General features: G+C 40.4%; 1 protein-coding gene across 7 annotated transcripts in view; it reads right to left on the minus strand.

Annotated features, from left to right (window-relative positions):
* LOC114442914 (amyloid-beta A4 precursor protein-binding family B member 2-like) overlaps positions 1 to 13,471 on the minus strand; it is a 39,158-nt gene extending 25,687 nt beyond the window's left edge. For 6 of the 7 annotated variants that reach the window (XM_028417206.1, XM_028417091.1, XM_028417114.1 and 3 more), the window contains exon 1: positions 13,339 to 13,471. The gene's annotated coding sequence lies outside the window, so the exon portion shown is untranslated. Of the gene's footprint in view, positions 1 to 12,824; positions 13,093 to 13,338 lie in introns of those variants that run through there. The other variant, XM_028416890.1, reaches the window with a different exon arrangement.
* Positions 13,472 to 14,250: the final 779 nt, after the last annotated feature.

A 14,250-nucleotide genomic window follows, 5' to 3' on the forward strand; every position in this document is an offset into this window, starting at 1 on the left:
AGAAAAAGCTTTAGGTGTATAAACATTCTGACATTTAAAGGATAATCAGTAGCAAACACTATCAGGGATTTAGCCTTTAAACCAAGCAAATCCTTAAATGACAGTAACAGCCCTAAGGGACTGTTGTTTTAAATGCAGCCAGTTATACATTTTCTTGTCAAAGTCACCCATTCTACTAATTTGTATGAATATTGACAGTAATCAAAAATTGCCTTGTGTTTATCTTTAGCTTCAGACAAATTATCTTCTTTTTCTTTTAGAGTAATAAACAGAAAAATTAATACAGACATAACATCTGCCATAGCAGATTTCCAGGTCCATCATGTTCTGAGACATCCTGGAAGACTAATTGTTCAGGCACATACCACATAACCTCAGCTCCCACAGTTTCACTCCTATCTGGGGGAACTTGGTGGTTGTATATCTTGTATATCTCTTTCTCCAATCACCCTTCCTGTCTGCAAGCATTTCTACTGCAGCTATCATAAAAGGCGACAACTGCAAAAAATCTCAAAGAACCATCTTTCTACCGGTGCACACATGTAGCAGCTGCCTTTCACAAGTGCATGTTTTTTCAAAGCATTGTGATAACATACATAAAAGCAATAGAGCTTGCAGCTGTTGACGATTTGGTTACGAAAGAAGAAGAAATATATTTTAGTGTTTCTTTCTGATTTCTTGAATGAGCTATTAATTTGTTGGTTTTCATTGGGAAGCAATGATGCTGCTATGTATTTATAGTAGCCCTCTAATTTTGAAATGGAAGGAAGACAACACATTCAACCCTCGACATAAATGGTTATATCAAGTTTCACATGTGACATTCAAAAAAAAAGCCAAGATATATTATCTTTCTACCTTGCTAAAATGTACATTACAGAATCAACAAATCCCCAGGTCTTATCTTCTTTACAAATATTAGACAAATCCATGAGTGCTGAATCACGACTGTTAAGGATACTAAACCTAAGGAGCATACTGAAGAACGCCAAAGCCGTTTTGAGCCAATAGTGCTTGCTGACATAAAAACAGACAAACATCTGGTTTGTCTGGCAACACAAGGTGCTACACCTACAGTGGTAAAAGGGTGAAACATCTGAAGAGCCGCTGTATAATTTTGACCAGCTGCACATACTGTAATGCTTTCTTTCTAATAGTTAGGGTTGGAAGGGTAAGATTAAGCTGGATCAGTGGCTGCATGAGCTATAACGTATCAGTTGTAATACTTAAAGACCATGGATTGCGGATGTGAAAAGGAACAGATGTCTTTACCTTGACCACATACTAATTTTTGATACACTTTGTTATAAATATATATTATAAAGTTCAATTATAAAAGACGGATTTATAAAACTGCATCTTAATATAGCTATAAAAATGCTGCATTCTTAAAATTACAAGGAACACATGGTTCCTACAATCCTGCTACAACAAGCCTGCATTCCAGAGAAATGTGTGTGTGAATGTATTTGTATGAAAAAACCTATCAATCATCCCTGATGAAATCTTGCTGTTGACTAGGGTTACAGGTCGGATGTGGTATCGCTATGTCGACCACCCAAAAACTGTGTCAAACCAATCCAGCATTAGCACAAGAGTCACTGTGATTTTATTAAAAAGAAAAAAAAAACTATTTAACACAAGTGGTGCAATGGAAGTTTGAAGAGGGGCCTCAAGTAGAGATTAAAAGCTACTTTCAGAGGTCATGTAGGAGTCTTTAACCCCAATCACCACATCTTTTGACATCATTAGTTATCAGGCTTCATTCATCTCCCTCTGGACCCACATGATATAAACTTTTATTTTTTTTCACATATGCAGCAGTACTTCCAAGGTCTGTAAACAAACTTTGATGTGTAAAATTGGTGGAGTTCCCCTTTTAGGTCACCACTTTAACCTCATGGTTATTTTGCAACGCAAGCCCAATGTGCTATAGCAACCAAGTGAACAAAAAACATGTCACTCTACTAACTACAGACTCCATTGAAGATGCCATATTATTATATGTCTTATGGACAGGCATAAAATAAAAAAGTTATGTTTCCACTTTTGGGTGGAGCTTCACAGTAAATGTATACAAAAACTGTAACTTTTAATACCAAGTGTCAGGACATGGCTTTAAATTGGATGTAATGAGAATGATTGTGCTGCCTCTTTTGGGCCTCACCACTCTTGAAGGGCTCCCTGCCGTCCTCTGCTGAGGATGAGGGGGTCTAGGCATAATTACAGGGCCCCTCTGTGGGCAGGGCAGCATTGGCACTGACACACAGACACACAGACACTCTTTCACAAACACACAGAATAGTAAACATGGGGGGTGAGGCTTCCACATGGACTGGCTCGTAAACTGTTAAATGCACTGGGAAAAACTGAGACAAACAGGCAGTTGGAAGACACACACTTTGAGTAACACATGTACAGACAGACACAAACCCACACACCAGGAGGGTTGGTAATAAGATCTAAGATGTGTCACAGTATGACAGTGACCTTTGACTTCTGACCCACTGGCCAGCCCACTGAGTGTCTGCTGTGTGTGTGTGTTTGTGCAATAAGTACGTTGGGGGTCTGACTGCAACAAGAATGAAGGAAGCAGCTGCATACACTCGACATCTCTTCTGTCTCTTTTTACGTGTGTGATGTGTAACCACCGTAATTTACCAGACTGAGTAAAGCAGAGACAGGTTGCTTTTAAATTCATATGCCAAGAGGATGTCTGCCAACAGTTTGATAGACCTCTCATCCCTCCCTCCTGCACTTCCCTCCCAAGGTTTCTAGTTCCTCTGCTAATCCTACTTGACTTGTACCTTTTTCCTCTACCCTGTTTTCTTGCCCCATTTCCTCTTGTCTCCCAGTCACCACTGCATCCATCATCTACACCGTATTCTCCCTTTCTCCTTCCTTTGTCTAGTAGAGAATTGCTGTCTTTTCTCATTAAAAGTGAAGAAGGTCTGTAAACTCTCATAAAACCAGCCGCTTGCCTCTACAACCCTGATTTACAACCTCTCTTCCCTTCCTTTTCTTTTTCCCCCTCGGCTTGTGAGAAACCCCATCTGTTACCAAAAAGACTGACAACAAAGCAAAACTGTCACAGTTAGAGGCCAGGCCAACAAAAAACAAAATGGATGGATTCAAGTCAACATGGCAAGCGACGCAGAATAAAAAAAAAAAGGGTGTTTTTCTAACTTCTGGATTCGGACGTGAAAGTGTAAGCCAGCTGCACAATAGCAGGCAATCTTCCCAGATCTTTCTTGGCTTTGTTTTCATTGGTTGCAGGGTAGCCTGCCCCTCTACATCTAGCTGCAAACTTCCTCTTGTGCAAGTTAGCAACTCAGCTAAACCAAAAGGCATACTGTGACACCCCAATACAAACAAACTCTGCTACTAGACTCCTGACCAAAGCTAAAACTGGAGAGCATATTCAGCTGAACTACACTAGCTTCTTGTATTAATGAGAATTGATTTCAAGCCCCTTTGATTGTACATAAAGCCCTAAATGGCTTGGGACCAGCCTGCACTGCAGAGTCCTTATTGTTTTATGAGCCTTTATATTCTTTCAGACCTACAGCTGCAAGTTTGTTAAGTGATCAGCGCCAAGATTAGAAAAAAATCCAATGCAGCATTTTAATGATGCTTCCAGATGGTGGAATAAAACCGTTTGAAAATGAGCAGGAGACAGGAGAAAAAAAATAAATCTCAGGGACTATTATACCTTTTTACAAACATGCATTTTTAACATATATCAAGTTGACTGAATGATTTTTAAATTTTTAATCTGTTCTCCTCTGTATCTACGGTACTCAAGAATCACTTTCCTATTATTTTCTTAGCAATCTATTGCAAAGAGTGTGCAGTCATCAATAAGAAAGTTTAATGAATAATCATTCAGCCCAACACAAGCTATTTGACAGCTGTCCCGTCTGGTGTCTGGTGCACTATCCAGACTCCACAGTGTGTGTGTTTGCGTGCGTGTGTGTGTGTGTGTGCGTGTGTCCACAAAAACAAGGAAGAAGCAGAGAGGAAAACAATAGCCATCAACAAAATCCGGTTCAAGAATAACAACGGAAGCTATGAGGCCCTGTGAATGAGTATGTGTGTATGTGTGTATCCTTGCATTGTCAAAAGCAGGAAATAACAGAGACAAAGTAACACCCTGAATGAGACTGCAGCCTAAACAAGCAATCTTGTGTACAGACAAACAAACATGCACATACACTTGCAAAGATGGCACTATGGTTTGAGTGTGTTCCCATGGCTGTACATTGTCCTTACTGTGTGTGAAGGACAGACTGAAATAGCTCCACTATTATTTGACTGTATGGTCAGGGCTTAAAGTATACTTCAAGGCTTTCAGCATCTGTCAGTTTGTGTGTGTGAATTTCTGAGTGTGTCAATGTACTGTATACATGCGGCTGAAGATATCATTTTCTGCTGGTGTGGTTTTCATGGGCGGGACAGTGAGAGGAAAGAAATGACCACAAAAGAAAGGAAAAGAGTGAGGAATTTTCAGGGTGTGCCAAAGAATCTCTGGCATGTCTGGGTGGGTGGGTCAGAGCCACTGGGGGCCAAGACCTCTAATTGGTTAACAAAAGAAACAGATAAAACCCACAAACACACACCTTAAGAATTAAGGTAAGTGGTTCCATTTATGGCTGCATGTGTGTACATGTTCCATTCACTGACCCTAGGCAAACCAATATCTGCAACAATCAGAGGGTAAACAAAATACAAAGGGAGGTGAGAGTGTGAATTTATGAAGGCATAAGTAAAAATGTGTCAGCTGTGACAGGAAACACATGCAGAGTTACATATTTACCTACAATACACACACAGAGTACAAGCAGGAGCTGTTATGGCACAGTGTATCAGTGCTGTATCACCAAACAAAGCTAAAATGCTGCAGGGGGAAAAGCGTTTTGTAACACACTTACTAAATACAACCCCCAACCACATTCATATGACTTTGTGTGACGTGGAAAAAAAAATTCACAAACAAAGCCAAGAGACGATTTCCTGGATTTCGGAAACTTGGGACCAAGTGTGCTGTAACCCCTCCCCCATTCCCTGATCCCCCATCCCCTGCCTTACGCAGCCTCCCTTTCCTGTGCGTGAGGAGAGGTTGAGGGAGGGGAAAGAAAGACTACACCACGACCACAGTGACACCAAGAGAACACGCTGAAATAAGGGGAGGTCAGTACCAGCCCCTTAAGCATGATTCCCTCTGTGAAACACATGAGCCAGTCATGCAGCCAGAACAGCTGAGGTAATGGGACCGCAGCTCTTTCCTGGACCCAATACTAAAGGCAACAAGTAAAGCTACACTTATATATCAGTTTGACATGTACTTGGGGTTCTTGCTTTTGTACATACTGTTCATTTACTCTTCGGTATTCCTACACCTGTTGAATCTTCCTGTCCAATTACAATATAGTCAACCTAAATCCCAAATTTTTCTTGCAAGATTCACAACTTGATTTCTTTTACCATAATGCTAAAACATTTAGGATATAACAAATAGGGGTTAATCAAATTAATTACGATTCAGGGGCCAACTATTCGATTATTAATTGATTATGGATGCATCATAACTAATGAGCCAGTGCGCTGACATCATGACATGATGAAAACACTACGTGTAGCAAGATACCTTTAATCTTCTGTGTGTGTCCTGATAAAAGTACAGTTATAAAACCCTAGCTCACCACAGTCTGCTGTTTACAGTGCTGTAAGCCAGGGGATTTGATCAAAATTAGCTGCAGCAATGGAGGTATAACAAGTGTCTCTTCACAGTAGTAGTTGCGGTTGACATAATACTGAACAAAGTAGTGTTGTGCAGCTCTGCCATATGCTGCCCTCTTTTTCCATCACCACTGTATATTTCCATTAAGAACTCGCTGCAAGGAAAATAAAAAACTTGCTAGCCACACAGTGTGGGACTACTCCTGAGCTAAAAGAGTAGATGGGTGAAACATTCTACAGTCTACATAGTCACTCTGCCGATATGGGAGTTTTCTGGATTCCTTACAAAAGATAGCAAGTTGGTCATAGATACTCCAGTCTAAAGGAAATGCTACTTGTAAAAAAGGTTCGTATTAAGTGTGACCCTGCAGATTTCACCATAGTAGAGAGGGTTAACTACAGTTAATTTCCTATCCTTTACATTTTACATTAAGGCTTTAGTTGTTGTTTAATTCTGGACTTTTCTCTCTACTGGATATTTAGTTGTATCCAAGAGGAGAAGGATAGATAGAGAGAGAGATTTGGACCAGATAACACTGTTTAAGTCAGACACACAAAAACAAAGATAAAATATGGCTGATAGCAGTTCACTCCAAATTCTTTATGCATAATTATGAACTGTTAGAGTAAACATCTGATATTAAGAGAGCCCTACTTGAAGGTTGAAGCAGCTGTTCAACATGCAGCAGATGTCAGTTGTTTGTTATAGGCCACTAACAAGTTACTTGTCTGTAAATTATGCTCCACATAAACATCAAAATCATTCACTGTGACATTTCTCAATTTAGCAGATTCATCAGAGTTGCATTTATAGTTCAAGTAACTCACTGAACACATGTCAGGTGAATAAATGTGTTGCCAATATTTGTCACCAAATAAACCATGCTCTTTGAAACACACACATGCCTCTTTCATCCTATTTTAGTGCACTGAATATCAAAAATACCTCTTCACGGTTCCACAGGGAATGTAGATTGTTGCCTGTATTTTTAATCTGCTTTGCTTTGGCTATATTTTTACAAACACAAAGTCTGATTGTGTCATTTGTTTCATCAATATCATTCTACAAATACAGTGATCAGTAAACAGGATCCTTCTGTTTCTCCTTGCTTCGATGCAAGCATCTCTGACCCTTTTTCTTTCTCTTTTCCAGTTAATATGGAGGCAAGCCATGTATATTCGAAAGCCCTCTACCCCTCTCACAGAGAAAATGCACAGGCAGTTGGACAGACATGCACAAAAGGCCTGTCAGACCCAAGGCGAGGGGAGAAGCAGTAGAGAGACTGTGTATCCTATATATAGCTGAGATGTGACAGGACATCCGAGAGGACAGGGAAGTCTAGACACAAACGCCACAGCACTTACTCAGAGTGACTGTGTGTGTGTGTCTGTAGATTCAGTATGGTCTTGTTATCTCAGATTTCATTAGAAAGCCTGTACCACACTGTCCAATAATAATTTCACAAGATTGCATTAGCATCACAGCCTCATCTGATCTGATTGGCTTGGGGTTCATAGTTATTTGCCAAAACTGAAAAAGGAACAATGAACAGAGGAGACACTCAGCAAATGAGAGAGAAGAGAAAAAGGGTACTAAGATGAACAAGAGATGTGAGTAGAGCTACTGGATCAGAAAGAGAGAGTGACTCATCAGAAAAGGAATGTCCCATCGGTGCCAAAGGAACCATAGACACCGCTGCAATGATTGCTTCATCTCCAACCCTTTAAATCTGTCCTTTCTCGCTCATGTCGTCCCTTCCTCCTACACAATGGCTGCCTCTGTCACTCTCCTGTCCTATCAATAGAAGTTACCCTTGTTGTTTCCTGACATTAGTGTAGCTTTCTTCTCTGACAGGAAACTTATTTTGGATGGTGATGATACAGCCAGCTGACCATAGCTGGTGGATCAGCACAGCACCACCACTGTTTGGAAGAACACACACTCTCTTTTGCCAAGTCAGTTCACAAAGCCAAGAGGCAAATTCCAGTAGTTTATGGTTTATCACAGTTACACTGTTCAATTAATTTTAATTCTAGTCTACAAAGTTGTAATAAAACACTGTTTTATGAATCACTGTAAAACTATTAAGACAAACCTGGCGCTGCAAGTCTTTACCACAGATGCTTCGTTTTTCCTCCACCACAGGAAATGATGCAAACGTAAGGAATGAATCTGGTCAAGACGCCAAATCACCACTGCAATGACTGCAATAGTGATTCAGCATTCCTATCACCTGTCATCCTATGCATTCACCAGCCAGGAATGTATTTTAGAAAATTCACAGACTCTGGTCTTCTGTGCAAAAGTTGGAATGTAAGGAACACCAAATTGTAAGCCTATAAAGGCTATACTGAACAAGGCTTGTGTCAGTCCGTGTTTTGTAGAGGTCAGCAGCTGGGAAAAAAGATGATCTGTCATCATCATAGAAAGATTTCTTGAACACGGCACAAAATACGTTCAGTTAACGAAGATGTAAGAGAGAGAAAAGCAGCAGATTGAGATAAATGCAAGAAAAGAGAATGTTATTTAATTAATGTTTAATGTTTAATGTTATTTATTCTGTTGAGTAGTAATTGGTCAGCTGTGAACATAATAACAGAAGCCATAGGGTTACTAACTCTATCTGTATAATCATGCTACCATTTGGATTTAGAAGGACATGGTGCCAACATCTAGGTGAAAAGTACATAAATTACATGTATCAAAGTCAACACAAAAATTTGGCAACATGTATACATGTGATGAATTTAAAAGTCATAAAGAGGTAGAAATGTAGACCAGTAGATAATGGTTCCTGGAATGTTTACATGAAGCAAGCCACAAACTGGATCACTGCCAGAATACTGAAGTGTTCTGACAGTGATCTACTATCAGGTAACACTAATATTTGCTTTTTATGTCTCACTCTTTTGATGTGTCAGGGTCTTAAATGCAGTCAAATTAATTTGATTAATGTATTTTTACATATATACTGATAATAAAATCTCAATCGTTTTCTCATTAGTTTAAAGTGCTGCATTGTATGTTGGTGAAAGTGGCACTGTTGTTGCTTTTCATGAACTGTCCAATCTGATTGACTGATTAAGCTGTGACAAAAGAAGGCAAATAAAAAATAACACAAACATTAAAAGTTAAAAAGCCACGGCCATTTTTAGACCACAAGGAACACTAGAGACAGAGATAAATTTAAAGGAAACACAATATTTTAATACTCAAATTCACTCATTACTTAGGCAGAAAATGATTCAGATTTTATTTAGCGTACCCATCTAAGCACATTATAGTTACCAGTTTATACATGAACACCTGTCCATCCACTTAAGTGGTCCTTGCTACAAGAATAGGGAATAAGAGAAGTTTCGTACAGAACTAAGTCGATCCTTGTTTTGAGACAGCACAGCAGAAATCCTTGAAGTTGCTGCAGTAGGCCAAATTATATAGGCACCTGGGGCTCTGGCCGTTCTAGCGTCTTTCATCACATTCTGGCTTTCATAGCATTTGACTATGTGTTTGAAAGCATGAGTAAGAGAGGGAGAAAATGAAAGGGAAGAGAGGGGTCAGAGAAAGAGGCAGAAAACCCTTATGCAGCTGACCTGGGAGTGATGGGAGCGTACATGTGAAAGTGCAGTGATGTGGAAAAGACAACATCAGAAAGAGAAACATATAAACAAAAGTCAGTCAGAAGGTGTGTGTATGTGGGCACAGAGTGGGAGTGCAAATCCATGTATTTAAAGAATGCTTCTACAGAAGGAAATCTTCCCATCCACACCTTCCCTCACAGATAATTTGCAAGCAGAATAACATGCACACTGACAAACAAAAAAAATCACATGGAGGACTTGACAGTGAGAAAGGAGTGGAGCAGTAAGGCCTGCCAGGAGCTGACACATTACATGGCTGTGTTCACTCAGACACAAACACCGACGTAAACAAAAAAACTAAACAAAGACACACATTTGAAAAGCAAAATGAAGGCAATAAGCATGTGGGCGAAATGCTGTCAAGAAATGGCGAGGCAGAGGGAAACAGACAGACAGAGGGAGAGATGGAAAGAGAGAAAGGGGGCCCTATCACTGTTTCACACCCTACAGGATGAACAGGGCCTCTGTGCTCCTTCCCTGTTCAAACACACCTCACGGCTGTCTGCTCTCTGCAACAACAATGCATACGCACACACACATACACTGCTCCCTGCCTGACAGTGGGCACAATAACCCTATTGAGAGGCATCGATAGGGGGCTGAAAGAGAAAGTGAAGAGAACGAGATCCAGAAAAAGATTGACAGCACACACACACACGCACAACTGAACTACCATACATAAATCCGCACAAACTAATTGTAGTGTGTTTATCTTGCCAAATTGACAGCCTGGGTGAATCCACTCTCTGCTGTCCTTAATTCATCATTCATCTGTCCAATCTGGTCAGGCAAAAACAACATCCCAACACACACACACACACAGTGGTGTTGTTTAACACACATTGTTTAATGGGGAAGAAGAGTGCTGATAACAGATCTGTATGCTGTTTATTACTCACACACACGCACACACACACACCGTGTCATGGTGGCAGCATATCTATATACAGAACACATGCACACTTTCACCATGCTTTCTTGTCAGCTGTTGTGTATGACCTCGACCACACACAGACTTACAGGTTGGTGCTGCAAGGCAAGAAAGTCCCAAAAACACACACTCGCACATTTATAGTGCCAACATAACCATATTCAATCTGCTGTACCTGTGTGTTTCACATAACTACAGGTTTCTGACTGACTATAATTTGAACATATACATTATGTGTGAATGCATGTGTGCATCTTTTGTTTTACCATGCCATCTGGAAACTGAAGCAATCTTCTAATGACAAAACTAAACAAACAAGCACTCAGAAACACTCTGCAGGGCTTTGTCCAAAACTGGGCCGGCCCATAAATGTCCAAGACATTTTTTCCATACTCAGCAAGTACTGAGGTTGTATAGAAATGCTACCGAGTGAAGGAATGAAGTGTAAATGACGACAGAGAGGAGTGAAATGAAGAGAGAGGGGCAGGAAATAGGGAGAGAGGCAGAATATAAACTAACTTAACAGCCCAAAAGCCCTGAGCAATTAGTAATGACATCATGTTCTTACACAGACACACACACACACACACACTGCAGACCAGGGCCAGGTCTAGATGAGGAGCAGGACACAAAGTAAGGAAGGAGGCAGCAAGAACAGAAAGGAAGGTGAGGAGGAGAGGCAAGCGGAGGATGACAGTGCACCATTTCTACTATGGTGGTACAGCCAGTGACACATTCAACTCTGTGGTTTACAATAATTAAATCACCAAACCAATGCTGCAGTACAAACCTAAAACCAACCACACCACAACCACAGGCTAAAATAGAGAGTACTATCTGCTTACCATCACAGTAGTGATAATGTAACACAATGTTTTCAAAACACAACATTATCCCAGGTTTAATTCATTATGTTCTTTTTACAAGCACACTTTATGAATACCTCCAAACAGCAGTTACAAAAAGGCAAGTGTGATGCAAAACATAGAGTGTAACCAGGAGAGACAGACAGTGAGACAGAAAGAAACCTCAGAGGTGGTACAAAGCAGAATGCAAGTCCTCTGGTGATTCATGTTATTGTCAGCAACTCTCCTGCAGATAAACACACATCATATTTTCTTTCTTACTACACAATAACAAATCTGTATTCACCTCTGTGCAACACTAACCTATTTGAATCATATGTCCTCTCCTCACCAAAAAAATGAACACAGGAAAGTTATTCACATCATTCCCCAAATGTTTCAAATCACAACATAAACAAGCAATTAAATGGCTACATGTTTGTCCTGAACAAACAGGCGTATTATCATCTCAATGGCATGGCAGAAAGAGAGAAGGCCTGGAAATAATTAGCTAGCTGTATCCAACCAGCACCAAGCACCAACACAAGCCTTTTTCACCTCACATCCACAACGGGCTTACTTACCCTATAGCCCCAGACTACTCTAAGCAACATACACAAGTCAAGAGAATACCCTCCTTTATGCATGTTTAATTCACAATGAGCCTTTTTTATTACCTAACTGTATCCAAACAATGGGACCTACATGGAACAAGATACGGTCGTGTGGTGAGCTGGAGCATGTCTGAATGGGAACCAACCAAACGACAGCAAAGTGTGCTGATTAGTCAACCAATCAGTTGACTAAGAAAAAAAATAACAAGCGACAAACATGTAAAACATATATGTCTTTTTGCTATAGAAAAAAATAAGCAAACAATGTTGTGTTGCTCTCATCTACATGCAACAGCACATCCAAAATCGTTCGGTTGGTTGGACAACACAAAGTTCACTGTGTCCAGACGAAGCAGCATTTGCTGATCAGTTTCAAACCTTTATCATCAATCATCCTGTTTTTTTCATTTCAAATAACTCAATTTGTTTTCTCTACCAGTGTCATCATCACAGTGATGTCCATCAGAGACATGCTCTGCTTCCACTGCGAATGCTCACTGTATATAACTTAGTGTGTCACAGGTCAAAAGGTGCAACACTCCCAAATGACACTTCTGTACATGTCCACAGAATGCAACTAAAAGCTGATCATTACCATCACATCCCAAAGAAGATGCTGAATACCAACAGAGAGAGATTGTTGCAGCTACGTTCAAACATACTGAGAGATGAAGAGCCTTCAAAATGTGATGACTAGATGCTTTACAGCGTCTTGTTATACACTTAATTATTCATGTGTAAAAACATCACTTAATGGACAATTACAGAGTGCTGAGGGCTAACGATGCTAACTATAAGCAGACTTTATGGATTCCATACGATCAGCAACAACTTGACTAAAACTAACCAGTAGAGTTACAATGACATGCTAATAGACACATTGATATAACGTCATAGCAGCTATAACATAGCTATAACTGTCCAACTCATGAAATGCTGCATTATGAAGGTATAGAGTGTGTTTGATGCTGTGTTGTTGTTGTTGTTGTTGTCCGGTGGTTGGTTAAGTTTGGGGTTACTAGTCGTTCTGGTCAACTGTTTACTAACACTTACCTGCGCACAGGCCCGCTGCACGAAGACAGCACACGCACAAGAGTCGTGCGGGTTCACAAATGTTATTTTATACATCTGCCGTGTCCTTCTTCACTCCTTTATGCCTTTTAAATCGCTGCCGTGAGTCATTTTCATGGCGGTCGAGTTAAAAGTAGCTAACCTTCCAGCGCTTGCGAGCACGTTCTATTATGGTTCCACGGTACGTTCATCGTGACAGGGCTCGTTTAACGGTTAACACACACACACACACACACACACACTGCTAAGTCCCTGAAAACACACTCGCAGCAGCGCACACTGAGTCTTATAAATGCCCCATCCACTGTCGCCGCAGCCTCCACGGACCTCTTCCCCTCTCCCGACTTGTTTGCAACACCCCTCACACAGCAAAGCAATGCGTCGCCGCGGAGAATATGGAAAGTTACTCACGGCTCTTAATGTTAGGAGCAAACCTCAATAATCACGGTGCTTAATATGTTCAAGCGAAAAATTCTCTGCATACCACATCACTCACCTCCTCTCTCCGCAGCGGCTTCGCGTCCTGCTCTCCTCACGGCGCTCCGGACTGTTTTCTCCACCTCTCCGTTGTCCCTCGGCTTTCTGTGTTTTTCCTCCTCCTCCCAGATGCCGCTGCTGTCCGACAGGGGGGACCGGGAGACGCTGCTCCGGAAGCAAACGCTCCTCTGTGGTTGTTCTGCTTTTTCTATCATTAACCCGCGGTGGTTAAAATATAAAATAGAAATAGTTACATTACACATAAAAAATACTGTTAAATATTTTTATACCAATACTGATATATGATGAATAAGGTACGCTTACATGACATGTCTTTAATTTATTACATTTAAGTGTTTCTGGTATGATGACAAAATAATAATTACGGTACGTCTGAAGTAGACCAGATATGTCGAATTAGAACCACCGGTGAATAGAACAAGGCAAAGAGGACACAAAATTAAATAACCACACAGCCTTCTTTTTCTAAGGTGGAGTATCCTACAGTATCGTAGATAGATAGATAGATAGATAGATAGATAGATAGATAGATAATTTCATAGCGTTTTATTTACATTTTAGTTTAAAATGATCAAAACAATTGGAAATGTTACAATGTTAGTGCAATAAAACAGTGACACCTGGTGGTTTCGCTTGCATACTACATCTTGTCTGTAAATTATATGTATGTACTGTAGTTCCCACAGGTTTTCTTTTTGCTGTTGATGTAGCAACATCGGAATCACTCGGAATATAAAATTTGGTTTGATTGACCATGTTTTTAACATTTGTTCTTTTGGAAACATTTGTTCATTTGGAAACTACATTTTTATAGTAATCATAAATCTATTCTGATTTGGAGATGTTCTGTGAGGGCCAACAGTCAGCAGCACCGGGGCCCCACAAGGGACAGTCCTCTCTCCCTTCCTCT

Source organism: Parambassis ranga, chromosome 1 (assembly GCF_900634625.1).
Source record: "Parambassis ranga chromosome 1, fParRan2.1, whole genome shotgun sequence".
NCBI lineage: Eukaryota > Metazoa > Chordata > Actinopteri > Ambassidae > Parambassis > Parambassis ranga.